We start from the raw sequence: 15,520 nt of genomic DNA, 5'->3' as shown, positions 1-15,520 counted from the left end.
TAGAATGAACTTATTTCAGAAACCAATTGATTCAGCAATTCAGTTAGCCAAAACAGCAAGCAAAACTGTAATACAAGGAAAAAACAATCGGTTGTTTCTTCGAAACAATCGGTTGTTTATACAAACTGAAATTAAAGAGTTAAGGATAGAGAGATTGTACACAGTTGTTTATACTGGTTCACTCAAAACTAGAGCCACATCCAGTCTTCTCAGAAACCCTGTGGATATCCACTAAGCAACCACACCTTGATCACTTACACCACAACCAAGAGAATGACCTTGAACACCCCAAGAAACACACTCTCCTTGGTCAACACTAAGATTGCTGATCTTGAACACCTCAAGAACACACAACCAATCTCAGCAACACACACAAACGAATTGTTCAGCAGTTTACAAAGATTACACTTGTTACAGATGGAAATCTGAAATCAATACAAGTAGAATCCCTATTCAGCACCTTGATCAATCTCTCAACTCTTTAGCAATCTCAGAATACTTTTTAAAAACTCTTCTTAAATCAAAACTATGTTTCAAGATTCTTAATATATCAAAACTGTTTTTCAGAATATATCTAAGAATATAGTTTGTTATCAAATCTTAACAAACTCTTAATTGCATTTAAAATAGATTGGTCAAAGCATTTAATGACTGGAGCGTATTCAGTTAAAGCATTTAAAGCTCAGTCAAAGAAAACAGTTTTTCTGTTATGGTTTTAAAACAAACAATCGATTGTTTCCTCGAATCAATCGGTTGTTTTGTTACTTAACAAAAACACCATTCAAAAACAGTTTTCAAACTTTCTCAAAACACCTAAGTGTAAACAATCGGTTGTTTCGACAAAACAATCGGTTGTTTCAACTTATTTTGAAAATCATTTTGCTTTGATAAAATTGAGATGCTAATTGCTTTGAGATTTAATCTAAGTGTTGATTACAACATTGAACTACCCGAGAACAAGGCTAAAACCAGCACAACAGCATCAAGCAAAGCAGAGGGTTCATCATCCTTCAAAGGATTTGGATTCTTCAAAACATTGAACACCACTTGGTTCAACACTAGTTTTGGTGAGTTCTTGTTCATAGAACCTTGATCCAATTCTATGATAAAGTGCCTATCTCATATCCAACACAAGATGATTCCTAAGAATGTCAAGAATCATTCAAAGTGTGCTATTGGAATCACATCACTTTAGCCGCATGACCCATCCTAGATGCCAAATCAAGGTAGTAAGATCAAGCTCATGATGTGGTTAAACGGTTTTGGAAAAGCTTTTGAAAGTTTTCTTAAATGGTTTGATTCAGTACAAAAATAAATCTGTTTTATTGAGAAGCAATCGGTTTATTTCTTCTCTGTTAAAGGCTTTTCGAAATTCTGTTAGGGCACCAAAGGTACAACTCAGTCTGTTATTTCAGTTAAGCTGAGCTGGCAGCTTTATCATCGTTTAACCTATTGTTTTCCAAAATCAATCTGTTGTTTTTCTAACTGCTCTGTAACTGTTTTTTTAAAAGTGGTTAGAAAGTGTTCTCTATAAAATAAAATGCCCTTCTCACGTAAAGGGAGGCTGAACAATCACAGTTTTAACAGAGATACAACATTTTGTGTGAGAAAAAGTGAATTGGAAAGGTTTTGCAAAGGTTTTTCAAAAGTGAAATACATGTGAGCTTGTTCTTGAAGAACCTTGTGCTGGATGAAGGTGCTGGTACTGTCTTGGAGCAAATACAACAACTAGTTTATGTTCTTGCAACATTGTTTCAGGTGTAATCTTTTCCTTATTCCTTCTTGTATTGGTTTTGAGCGTTAGTCACTCTAGATACGGTTTCTTGGAGTGCAAGGTATGCTGGAATAGTGTTTTTCAGCCTTGATAGTTGAGGTTCTGGAACGGTTCAAGAACTGCTGTGTGTTTGTAATTGATTGTATCAGTTTTTAGTGGATTACACCTTGGAGTGAGGTGAACTAGACGTAGCTCTTGATGAGTGAACCAGTATAAAAATTCCTGTGTGGTTCTTCTCTCATCCCTGCACTTAATTTTGTAATCTCACATAATCTGTCAAGAAAGGAATCTGTTATATTGAAACTAAATCTGTTAATTCTGGACCTGGTTAGATCTGCTGTTCTAACTTGTTAATCGATCCTCCAATCATAAATCAAGCTGCTGTGTGAATCTGTAATAAGATAAGAAGAGTAAACTGGTTTCTTTAACTAAGCTGTGACATTTGGTTCATTACTCTAGATGGCTTATGTTAAGTAAAAATTTATTAATTATGTACCTGAAACTGCAACTTTATGATATTGCTGCTGGTTGATCTAAACTGTGCTGATCTTGTTTTAATTGTGCCAGATTCATCTGTAAAAACAATCTGTTCCTTTTAATATCAATCTGTTCTTTTCACCTCTATTACATAGTAAATTAGATTGTTTGCGAAAATTTGATAAGCTCAATTCACCCCTCCCCTCTTGATCCTAGACACTGCTTAACTCTAACAATTGGTATCAAGAGTTAGGGCTTGTATTTTGCTCAAGTGTATGCATGATGTCTGAGTTTAAAATGCCTTTTGCTGAAGGTGCGTCTATTAATAGACCTCCTATGTTTGGTGGTGTTAACTATGCTTTCTGGAAAATTAGGATGAAAATCTTTATGGAGTCTATTGACATGGGGATCTGGGATGTAGTGGTCAGTGGACCTTTTATACCTATGCAGGTTGTCAATGATGAAACAATAAAAAAGCCTTGGTCTGAATTGAGTGAAACCGAGAGGAAGAAGGCCCAATATGACTCCTTAGCCAAGAATATCATCACCTCTGCACTGAATATGGATGAGTTCTTTAGAGTCTCTCAATGCAACTCAGCTAAGGAGATGTGGGAGGTACTAGAGGTAACTCATGAAGGGACTGATGATGTGAAACGGGTAAGGAAGCACTCACTAATTCAGGAGTACGAACTGTTCAGAATGCAATCAGAAGAAAGTATTGCAGATGTGCAGAAACGATTTACACATATTGTAAATCACCTCACTGGCCTTGGTCAAGTCTTTGACAAGGAAGAGCTCAACATAAAGGTGCTAAAATGCCTTGATAGGAGCTGGCAACCTAAGGTAACAACAATCTCAGAATCCAGAGATTTATCCAAGATGTCCACTGCTACACTTTTTGGAAAGCTGATGGAGCATGAAATAGAGCTGAAAAGATTGAAAGAACAAGAAACTGTGGAGAAGAAAGCCAAAGGAATTGCCCTGAAAACTACCATGGAACATGATACAAGTGAGGAAGAAGATGATCCTGAACATGATGAGACTTTGAGTCTGCTCACCAGAAAATTCAGCAGGTTTCTTAGAAAGAAAAACCGTGATAGAACTCAACAAAGAAAGAGGTACTCTAAACCCAATGATTCGAATTCTTCCATTTACACTTGTTTTAGATGTGGTAAACCAGGTCATATAAAGGTTGATTGTCCAAACAATCAAAACAAGGAAAAATCAGCAAGCAAGAAGAGTGAAAGAAGCAAAGGCAAAAAAACATACATCTCATGGGAAGAAAATGATGTATCCTCAGTAAGTGAATATAACTCTGATTGAATACTGATTCAGTAAGTGATTTTTCTACTGATTCTGAAAATTATGATCAGTTGCTAATTGCGTTTAAGGAAACACATGATGAAGCAAACAGATTAGCTGTAATTTGTAACAAATTGAATAGAGTAAATAGGGTACTTGAACCTAAGGTCAAAGCTCTTGAAGAAGAGCTACACAAAGCTAAAACTGAATTGGTCAGCCTTGAATTAACTTGTTTGCATGCATCAATAAAAACCTGTGATAATTGTAAGAAGCTAGAAAAACAGGTTGAATATTTGTTAAAAACACTTTCAAATTTCACCAAAGGAAGAGAAAATCTTGAAACTTTATTAGGTTCACAGAATGTTGTTTTTAATAAAAATGGTCTAGGATATAATTCTGAAATGAAAAGCAATGTGAAAAAGCTGTCTAGTTTTTTTGTTCCTTCCAAAACAGGTTTTTCTTCTTTTAGTTGTTCAAAAGCAATGCATACTGCAACATGTTTTTACTGTATGAAGTCTGGTCATATATCTAGAACATGTAAAGCTAGAAGGTACCTTGTTCCTAAAGGATTGGCCAAATGGCTTCCTAAGAAAAGGTATTAATCATGCTGGACCCTAGACTAAAAGGGGTACCATATATGCTAAATCTGTTTTGTTGCAGAAAACCAGCAGGAAAAATCAGTGGTACCTGGACAGTGGCTGCTCAAAGCACATGACTGGTGATGTGACTCAGTTCATAAATCTGAAACTCAAAGCTGAAGGGCATGTCACATATGGGTACAACAATAGAGGAAAAATTCTTGGAAGAGGAGATGTTGGTACTAAAGACTCAACCACTATTGAGAATGTACAGTACGTTGAAGGGCTAAAACATAGTCTTCTAAGCATTAGCCAGCTGTGTGACAAGGGATACAAGGTCAATTTCGAAGCCAACACTTGTACAATTTCAAATGAAATTTCTGGTAAGGTGTTGTTCACTGGAAAAAGGGTAAACAACATCCATCTCTTAGATATTATAAAGAGCTGTTCTGAAAATGAGTGTTTGTTATCTAAAAGTGATGAGTCATGGCTGTGGCATAGGAGGCTAGCTCATATTCACACAAATCAGTTGAATAAGCTAAAGTCTAAGGAACTAGTTTCTGGTTTACCAAACATAAATTTTCTGAATAATAAATTGTGTGATGCTTGTGTAAAGGGAAAACAGATAAGAACTTCATTTAAATCTAAAGATGTGGTTTCTATAAATAAAGCCTTGGATGTTTTACATATGGACTTGTTTGGACCATCTAGGACTGCTAGCTTAGCTGGAAATTACTATGCCTTGGTGATTGTTGATGACTTTTCAAGATATACATGGACTTTGTTTCTTGCCTCTAAAAATGATGCATATAAAGCCTTTAAGAAACTTGCTAAGGTTTTGCATAATGAAAATGAAAATAGGATAAAACAGATTCGTAGTGATCACGGGGGAGAATTTCAAAATGCAAAATTTGATAGATATTATGAAAAACATGGGATCACACATAGTTATTCTGCTCCTAGGACACCCCAACAAAATGGTGTAGTTGAAAGGAAGAATAGGTCACTAGAGGAGTTAGCTAGGACCATGTTAAATGAATCTGGTTTACCTAAATATTTTTGGGCAGATGCAGTATACACTGCTTCTTATGTGCTTAACAGAACATTGATTAGACCAATTCTTAATAAAACTCCCTATGAATTGTATTAAGGTAGGAAGCCTAGCATTAGTCATCTTAGGGTCTTTGGCTGCAAATGTTTTGTTCTAAATAATGGTAAAGACAATCTGGGGAAATTTGATCCTAAATCAGATGAAGGAATACATATTGGATATGCTATAAATGGTCATGCTTATAGAGTGTATAACAAAAGATTGCTTGCAGTAGAAGAATCTATACATGTTGTATTTGATGAAACAGATTTTTCTGTGCCTAAATCTGTTCTGGATGAACCTGGTATGGATGATTTAAGAACCATTTTGCAAAAGAATCAATCTAGTGAGCTTGATGCAACTAATCAAAATTCTGTTAAAGAATCTACTGTGAATGCAGGATTGCCTAAGGCATGGAAGACACCCAGGGATCTTACACTAGACAATGTAATTGGTAAAATTGAGAAAGGAGTCTCAACAAGGAATTCACTTAATAATTTCTGCAGAACAGTGGCCTTTGTTTCACAGATTGAGCCTAAAATCCTGGAAGAAGCACTGTAAGACAACAATTGGATAACAGCAATGCAGGAAGAACTGAACCAGTTTGAACACAATGAAGTGTGGACTTTGGTTCAAAGAAAGCATGAGATGAATATCATAGGAACCAAGTGGGTGTACAGGAACAAGATGGATGAACATGGGGCTATCACTAGGAATAAAGCAAGGCTGGTTGCTAAAGGTTATAACCAAGAAGAGGGAATTGATTTTGGTGAAACCTATGCACCAGTAGCACGTCTTGAAGCTGTCAGATTACTCCTAACATTTTCCAGCATACAAGGTTTCAAGCTATTCCAAATGGATGTCAAGAGTGCATTCTTAAATGGTTACATTAATGAAGAGGTGTTTGTATCTCAGCCTCCAGGGTTCAAAGATCATAAAAATCCAGAGCATGTGTACATGCTTAAGAAGGCGTTATATGGATTGAAGCAGGCACCTAGGCAATGGTATGAGAGGCTAAGTGAATTTCTTCTCTCTCAAGGATATAACCGTGGCAATTCTGATAAAACCCTGTTCATAAAGAAGAAAAGAGAAGACATTATACTTGTGCAAGTCTATGTGGATGATATTATCTTTGGATCCACAAATGAAGAGATGTGTGAAGACTTTGTAAAAAAAATGAAGAGTGAGTTTGAGATGTCAATGTTAGGGGAAATGAATTTCTTCCTTTGGACTACAAGTGAAACAACTCAAGGATGGAATTTTCATAAGCCAAGAAAAATACTGCAAGGAACTGCTTAGGAGGTTTGATATGGATCAATGCAAAGCAATCAGCACTCCTATTTCAACAAGCTGCCAGCTGGATCAAGATTCTGCAGGAAAATAAGTGGACCAATCTAAGTACAGGGGTTTAATTGGTTTTTTATTATACTTAACTGCTAGCAGGCCTGACATTATGTTTGCTGTGTGCTTATGTGCTAGATATCAATCTGATCCAAAGGAATCAAACTACAATGCAGCAAAGAGAATTCTGAAATACTTACAAGGATCTAAAGATGTTGGATTAGGGTATCCTAACAATGTATCTTTAAATTTAACTGGTTTTTCAGACTCTGACTTTGCAGGTTGCAAGGTTGATAGGAAAATGCTGATGGGGTGCAGCACATGGATGAGTCACCAGTGCACTCTTCTGGAAATGAGGATGTTGCTACTACAAGCCAAAATGCACTGGTTGCATATGAGAAACCTGTGTATAGAGGTGAACCTCTGTCCATGTTCGAAAGACAAGTTCTAAGCAGGCTGGACATACTCACATATGACCAAAAGGCACATTATGAAATGGCTCAAGCCAGGTTTCAACACTTGGATGACCAAATTTAAGGAGTTCAGGAGCAGCTAGCTGAGCTTTACTACAACAACAAGTGATCCTATTTCATAGTCTTTATCTTTTATATCTTGTTGAACAATTTGGGTTTAGTTTGTTTGTCTTTATTCTGCATTGGTTTTAGTTGGTTTTATTTTGGGCTGTAATAGAACTATATACTGGTTGTTTGTTTGAACTGCTATGAATGTCTATGGTATGTCTTTATCCCATGCCTTATTCTGTTTGATAAATCCAAAGGGGGAGAAGAACAGAGAAACAACTCACAAAGGTTGAGGTTCTGGTTAAAGCTGCAGGGAGGTAGCATAAAACTCACACACTGCTATATTCTGGTTTTATTTCTAAATGCTGTTGTGCAGGTTTTGGCAGTTAATACAGTGCAGGTTTTGATCATCAAAGTATGCAAAGCAAAGGGATTTTTGTCTCCATCAAAAAGGGGGAGATTGTTGAAGATGGATGAAGCTCATCTCTATCTAGTCTTAGTGTGTTTGATGTAGATATTAGCTAGGTTGCTTTGTAGGTTGCTGTATGTCTTAGATGATCTCGTTCTTTAAGGATGTGTGTATTCAAGGTTGCCTTTTGCTGCATGACCCATCATAGATGCCAAATCAAGGTAGTAAGATCAACCTCATGATGTGGTTAAACGGTTTTGGAAAAGCTTTTGAAAGTTTTCTTAAATGGTTTGATTCAGTACAAAAATAAATTTGTTTTATTGAGAAGCAATCGGTTTATTTCTTCTCTGTTAAAGGCTTTTCGAAATTCTGTTAGGGCACCAAAGATACAGCTCAGTTTGTTATTTCAGTTAAGCTGAGCTGGCAGCTTTATCATCGTTTAACCTGTTGTTTTCCAAAATCAATTTGTTGTTTTGCTAACTGCTCTGTAATTGTTTTTTTAAAAGTGGTTAGAAACTGTTCTCTATAAAATAAAATGCCCTTCTCACGTAAAGGGAGGCTGAACAATCAAAGTTTTAACAGAGATACAACATTTTGTGTGAGAAAAAGTGAATTGGAAAGGTTTTGCAAAGGTTTTTCAAAAGTGAAATACATGTGAGCTTGTTCTTGAAGAACCTTGTGCTGGATGAAGGTGCTGGTACTGTCTTGGAGCAAATACAACAACTGGTTTATGTTCTTGCAACATTGTTTCAGGTGTAATCTTTTCCTTATTCCTTCTTGTATTGGTTTTGAGCGTTAGTCACTCTAGATAGGGTTTCTTAGTGTGCAAGGTATGCTGGAATAGTGTTTTTCAGCCTTGATAGTTGAGGTTCTTGAAGGGTTCAAGAACTGCTGTGTGTTTGTAATTGATTGTATCAGTTTTTAGTGGATTACACCTTGGAGTGAGGTGAACTGGACGTAGCTCTTGATGAGTGAACCAGTATAAAAATTCTTGTGTGGTTCTTCTCTCATCCCTGCACTTAATTCTGTAATTTCACATAATCTGTCAAGAAAGGAATCTGTTATATTGAAACTAAATCTGTTAATTCTAGACCTGGTTAGATCTGCTGTTCTAACTTGTTAATCGATCCTCCAATCATAAATCAAGCTGCTGTGTGAATCTGTAATAAGATAAGAAGAGTAAACTGGTTTCTTTAACTAAGTTGTGACATTTGGTTCATTACTCTAGATGGCTTATGTTAAGTAAAAATTGATTAATTTTGTACCTTAAACTGCAACTTTATAAACAGTGAAGGGTAATCAATTTGGTTCTGATATTGCTGCTGGTTGATCTATACTGTGCTGATCTTGTTTTAATTGTGCCAGATTCATTTGTAAAAACAATCTGTTTCTTTTAATATCAATCTGTTCTTTTCACCTCTGTTACATAGTAAATTAGATTGTTTGCGAAAATTTGTTAAGCTCAATTCACCCCTCCCCTCTTGATCTTAGACACTGCTTAACTCTAACAGTTTTAATGGTAAGCTCGGTAAAAAAACGTAAAATATTAAGTTTGGTTATGTGATATTATAGGGCATACGTTAGTTAAATATATATGTGAGTATAAGGTTGTTAGTTAAATATATGTGAGTATAAGGTTGCTAGTTAAATATATATGTGAATATATAAGTTGTTAATTGAATATATAAGTCGTTAAAGCTGTTAACTAAATAGCAAACACCCATGAATAAAGGTACACAAGATTCTTTTCTGTTGTTAGCATTATGAGTAAAGGTACCTGTAGGCAAAATATTTTTCTGTTATATATGCTTTCAGTTGAGATTATATTCTCGTGAGTTAAAATTGTTAAAGGCATAACTATAAAAGGGGCTTGAGACCCTCGGTAAAGGTACATTGTTTCAGAATACTTAGACTGAAACTCATTACTTATTTTCGCATGCTCTCACTGACTTGATCTTCGGAGTGTGATCAACAGGTAGAGCCCCCTCTGTCCCAAATGGAGCCACATTCCAGTGCAACCAAAGGACACAAAACAGTAGCGGAGCGCTCCATCCAGGTCAACTAAGGTCAACGTAGGTCAACCGACGAGAACACTAAACAACATAAATTGTATCGGAAGAAAGATCCTCAGCCGAAGCTCGTGGAAGACCCTATATTGAAAACTTATGCTCTTGGCGGGGCTAATGCAGGGTCACTCTTGGGTCACCTTGCTTTTGATAAAACAGGTGGAGGGGAGGATGATTTTGCATATATGCCTCCTCTTGAGGATGCATCAGATCATGATAGGTCCTCACCCAGGCAGATGTTGTTCACTCCCACTTCTGATACAATTAAGGTTTTAGAATCAGGGATGGTAAGGAATTCACCGGTTGTTATGGAAGCCAAGGGCTTAGAGTCACAAATTGTAGTAGATTTAGTTACGACTCCTACTCATGGTCATCATGTGGAGGTCTCTGCTTTTGTGGTTGTACCATCTATGTTGCGTCATACCTCTCCTTGGAAGGCTAAATCATTTGGGGATGCTAAAAACACCAGTTACGACTCCTATTCATGGTTATCATGTGGAGGTTTATGCTATTGTGGCTATAACATCTGCGTCGCGTCCTACCTCTCCTCGAAAGGACAAATTACTTGGGGAAGCACTACTCCCCGCTAATGATTCATTGGTCCTTCTAAATCACTTTTTCTCTTTTTATGGTTTTGAAACTACAAATGTGGAAGGTGATTCTCATACTGGTGCGCCAATTATTCCAACTGTCGTTGTTGAATTTAATTATGAAAATATCACTGTTAAAAATTAGGTCGTTTCAAAATTTTGGTGGATCTTCATGAGATGGAGGAAAATGCCAGTGATATTGGGGAGTGATCCTGCCGGTTGACCTGAGTGCAAGAGTCTTGCCACGTCAAAGGTTTCTTCTTCTGGATCAGCTTCGCACCACGTTAGCCTCTGTCCTTCACGCCTCAATTCCTCGCAAGAACCTGGAGAAAACAGAGTGGCGCCGCTGCGGCCGATCGCGCTCCGATGCTCAAGTTAGTGACGGAATCACCAAATACTAAGAGAGAATATCTCAACTCAAGGAACTGTGCGCAGTGAATCTCAGTATAGTAGCAAGTATTCTCAAAGCGTACTGAAGTGTTCTAAAAAAACGTACCTCAAAAGTCTGTTAAGAGTTCCTTATATACCTGAGCACTTTCTCTCTCCTGACGGTTACACCTCTGGACATGTGGCTCGCATCCAGCTGTACACGTGTCGCCATCTGGAGCCCCCTCCATTTGAGTGTCACTTCTACTCTTCAAGCAATTCGACTAAGTTGCCCATACAAGGAGTAACTTGGTGCACAAGGAGCGCGATCCTTTAAGTGCCGAGTACGGGGTGTCACCATGCACACCTTCTCTGTGGTCTCGCCTGCCGCTATCACGATCTGCTTCACTTGCACATCATGCATGTTTTGGGAAAACGTTCCCTTGCCTCGACCTCTGGCTAGGGAATTATCATCTGATAACCTCGTCCTCCGTACTTGTAGCTCTTGAAAGCCTTAAGCAAGCCTTCCTGATCTTTCGGCGATGTGCCCCTTTCGGCGGTCTCTAACCACCTGATCTCCTAGTACTCATGTATGGCGACTATGGCGCAACTCTGGCGACCGCCGGTTACACACACTAGAGATCGGAGAACGCCAACTCAACAATTGGCGACTACACAGACTTCCCGATGTACTTCCCTTCTGTCCACCAGGTGTCCCGTTCAACACGCCTATCTTATCGCTTGCTGCCACGTCATCACTTCCGATTACCTGATCGGTACAGGGAGGAAATTGTTCGCACTAAAAGAAAACCAGGGAGACCACCTAAGGGACTGGTAAATCCAAAAAAAGTGCTGAGGAAGTTCTCTTTACAACATCGCAATGAAGGTCTCTTCCTTTTTCTGGAATGTTAGAGGATTGGGAAACCACAAAACAGGGGAGATGTTGATTAGTTTACTTAAACTACATAAATCCCTCCTTGTTTTTCTTGTTGAACCTGTTAGAATTGAAGCCCTTAAACAAGAGGGGGAGGTGAATTGTTTTCAAACGTTTTTCCAAAGTTTGAAGGTATGAAGGAAGTCAAAGAAGAATCACAACCAAAGGAATCAAAGAACACAAGATAGAAAATAGTTTTAGTTGAATTTCAGAAATTCAACCGGTTGTTTCTGCGATTCAACCGGTTGTTTTTATCAGCAGAGTGTAAAAACAACTAAAAACAGATATACAAGAGTTAAGGGAGAGAAAGAATCACAAAAGCAATTTTACATTGGTTCACTCTTATACCAAGAGCTACATCTAGTTCCTAGAAACCTTTGGGTATCCACTAAGTAATCAAAAACCAGATTACAAACAACAACCACCAAAGAAGTGATTTTATCCCTTCATGAACACACACTTCCTTTGTCACACCACAAACACACCACAGATCAGAACACTCTCTGACTCTGTGAACATCAATTATTAAAGAATTAAAAATGAATAAGGAAATAGGATTGATCGCACCTGGTACAAATCAAATCAAAGTACACAACAAGTCCTACTTCACTCTTAGAAAAATATCCAAAGTCTTAAGCAATCTTGGAGAAAAACTTGATTTCAAAAAATGATCTTGTAACTTTATGCTAGGAGCGTATAACAGAACATTTATACTCCAATTAGTACTTGAAAACATTTATTGTAAAAGCCATATCAATTTCAAATCATTTAAAGCAGATTTAACAAACTTAACAGAATTTTGTTAAGACAGTTAAAAAAGCAGTCGGTTGTTTTGTCGAAATAACCGATTGAATTGTTTTGACAGCAAAGTAACCAAATTCAAAATATGCCAAAACTAGTTTCAAAAACCTTAAGTGTGAAACAACTAATTGAAACGATAAAACAACTGGTTGTTTTTCTGCTTCTTCATAAAAACACTCTTTTCAAAAAGATTTGAATTAAACCAACTTTGGATTTAAACTAAGAGTGAATTAACAAATTCAAACTACCCTGGAACACACCCAACTAAGATAAAAACAACCTTCAAGCAATCCATCGAGATTTGGAGTCATCAAAGCTCTTCTTCAACAAAACCTATATTATCTCTCTATCTTTTTGAACACTTTTGATCAGAGTTCGCCATTGGACCTTTTGACAGTAATTACTACAATACTTTCCGCTAAGAGATTTAGACTGAGTACGTTAATTTTTGGTTTTTTTTTTTCCTTTGAGTCGGTTTTGAACTTGTTAGGTTTGTCTTTGGTAGGTTTTTGCATGTGGTGTTTCTAGCTTCATGATTTGTCCCTTTTAGTTCAAAGTCCTAGTGATATAGTTAGACCTTTGATCAAGACCCTGTGATGCATGTTAAACTATCATTGGGTTCAGTAGAAGTTGGATCTCTTTTTACACCTACTAAAGTTAGATAAGGGAAACAACTTTTAAATATTTAATAGAATCCTAGGTTAGAAGATCTGGATGTGGGGGTGAGTTTGTTAATTTTGAATGGTATATGTTAATTTTGATCTGAATGAGTTATTGAATGTGTTTTATATGATATTGAAAGGGTTAAATGGTAGTATAAATTGAATTGAAATGTATTATGAATCCTTTGAGGTATAAAGATTGATGAGTATTGGATGTTTTGATTTTGAGTGACTTTGATTTAGAGATAATAAAGATATAAATATATAGGTTGACAAAGTATCTCTTGAGAGTATTTCTACAACCCTGAGTAATGAGATGTTATTTTGATATTATAAGTTTATGAAATACAAGTTTGAATGTAATTTTTTATTAAATTTTTTTAAAGAGATTAATTTTTAGGAACTTTTTTAGTGCATATTGACTATTTTATGACAAGTGTACCGAGTTAGAAGTAATAAAGTGTCCCTAAGGACGAATATTGAACCAATAAGTAATAGTTCTAAAATCTCAAGTATAACATTCACTAAATATAAGATAATATGTAAAGTAAGTGTGTATAAAGAAATTGTAAGAAATTAAATGAAAGCAAAGTAAATGATTTGGATGAGTCAATTGGTAAAATTGGGATTAAGGTTCATCCTTCTCACTCGTCTATATATTCAATGAATAAAAACATATAACATTCCATCTTGATTGACATTGATGTTGAACCAGGTCTGTTCAAGCTTTGAAGAATCCAAACCCTTTGAAGGTTGATGAAAGGCTACATGTGCTTGTTGTTGCCGTGCTGTCTTATTAGATAGGACCTGGGGTAGATTTCATGTATAATTCACTCTTAATTGAATCCAAAGCATAAGCATTCTTAATCCTTTAAAAAGAAAAGTCTTTTTCAAACTAAGTGAAAAACAACCTGTTGTTTTGCCGAAACAACCGATTGTTTTATACTTAGGAGTTTTTAGAAAGATTGAGAACTGTTTTTATGGTTGACTTGCTGTCAAAACCAAAATAACCGATTGATTCGTGGAAACAACCGATTGTTTGTTTTGGTACCATAACAGAAAACTGTTTTGTGCTTTGACTGAGCATTAAATGTTTTTCTAACTGTTTACGCTCCAGTTTTTAATGCTTTGACCAATCTTTAAATGCAATGAATAGTTTGTTAAGATTTGATAACAAACAAGAACTTTGATTATATACAGAAAAACAGATTTGAGTTTTTCACTTATTTTTGCTTAAGAGAAAAAGTTGAGAATTGCTTAGAGATTGAGATTGATCAAAGAGTGTGAGATAGGATTTTCATCTTGTATTGATTTCAGATTTGTTCTGTAACAAGTGTAATCATTTGTACTGTTGAAAGAAACTTTTTGTGTTTGCTGAGAAGTGTTGTGTGTTCTTGAGGGGATCAAGATTAGCATTCTTATTGTTGTTGTGCTGGACCAAAGGGAGTGTGTGTCTTGAGGGAATCAAGGTCACTTCTTTGGTTGTGTTGTAAGTGATCTAGGGTTGATTGCTTAGTGGATTTCCTCAGTGGTTTATGAGAAGACTGGATGTAGCTCTGGGTTAGAGTGAACCAGTATAAATCTCTGTGTGCATTTTTCTCTATCCCTTAACTCTTTAAATTCAGTTTTGATATTTGTAAAACTGGTATAAACAACCGATTGTTTTTTTGGTGCTGTGCTTTGCAAACTGATTTCTAAATCAAGTGATTCTCGAAGTAAATTTCATTCTTGGCTAAAAAGATTTTGAAAACCCTCTTTAAACCATTCACCCCCCTCTAGTTTAAAGCCATACATTCTAACCATTGATACTTACCATTACGAACAGATGTTATAAAGCAATTAACATGTCAAATCTATTCCTAGCATTCAACTATGTTAAGCAGTATCATTTAAGTTAGATGCTTAGAAGTACTTTCTAGTAAAATCTAAGGATCAAAATCATTAATAAAGATTCAAACTTTAATAATAAAATGACAATACCAATCATCAATCAAGAACAAAATATTGTAAATAAATATCACCTTAATATATAAGATTTTGAACAAATTACTCCCAATAAAAAATGGAAGAATTAACCACTCATGTTGGCTAAACATGAAAAGCAAGAAAAAAAATATTTAGGGTGCTTCTCCTTAACGACTGTCTCGTCTAGGTTTTTTGTATCTATCTCTATTCTCTCAATGTTGTCTAGAGTTATGCTCACACCTTCTATTTAACCTAATTGGGCTTGGGCTAAGTGACATCTCGCTTAAGCTAGATATTACTTGCTTAAGCAAGTTTGATGAGAAAAAACCCTATTAGATTTCAATTTAGAAACTAATTTATATACCAATAAATTTTTTAGTCTTTAAAGTAGTATCTAATTTAGTTAATATAACAATTAATTATTTTTTTGTCTCTAAATTGGTTTCTATTCAATGATTTCTAGTAGTGTAGAACAAGACAGGAAATTTGAGTTGCTTGCAGACATATTTTCGCTCAAGCAAAAATATGATGAAAAATAGGGTGCTCTAGGGTCCATTTTTGCTCAAGCAAAAATGGGATGAATTTTAGGGTGCTCTCGGTTGATTTTCGCTCAAGCGAGGGCTATTTTTTCTCAAGCTAAAAAA

Source organism: Phaseolus vulgaris, chromosome 10 (assembly GCF_051622355.1).
Source record: "Phaseolus vulgaris cultivar YP4 chromosome 10, ASM5162235v1, whole genome shotgun sequence".
Lineage (NCBI taxonomy): Eukaryota > Viridiplantae > Streptophyta > Magnoliopsida > Fabales > Fabaceae > Phaseolus > Phaseolus vulgaris.
The sequence above is the reverse complement of the archived record's forward strand: the minus strand, read 5'-3'. Positions refer to the sequence as shown.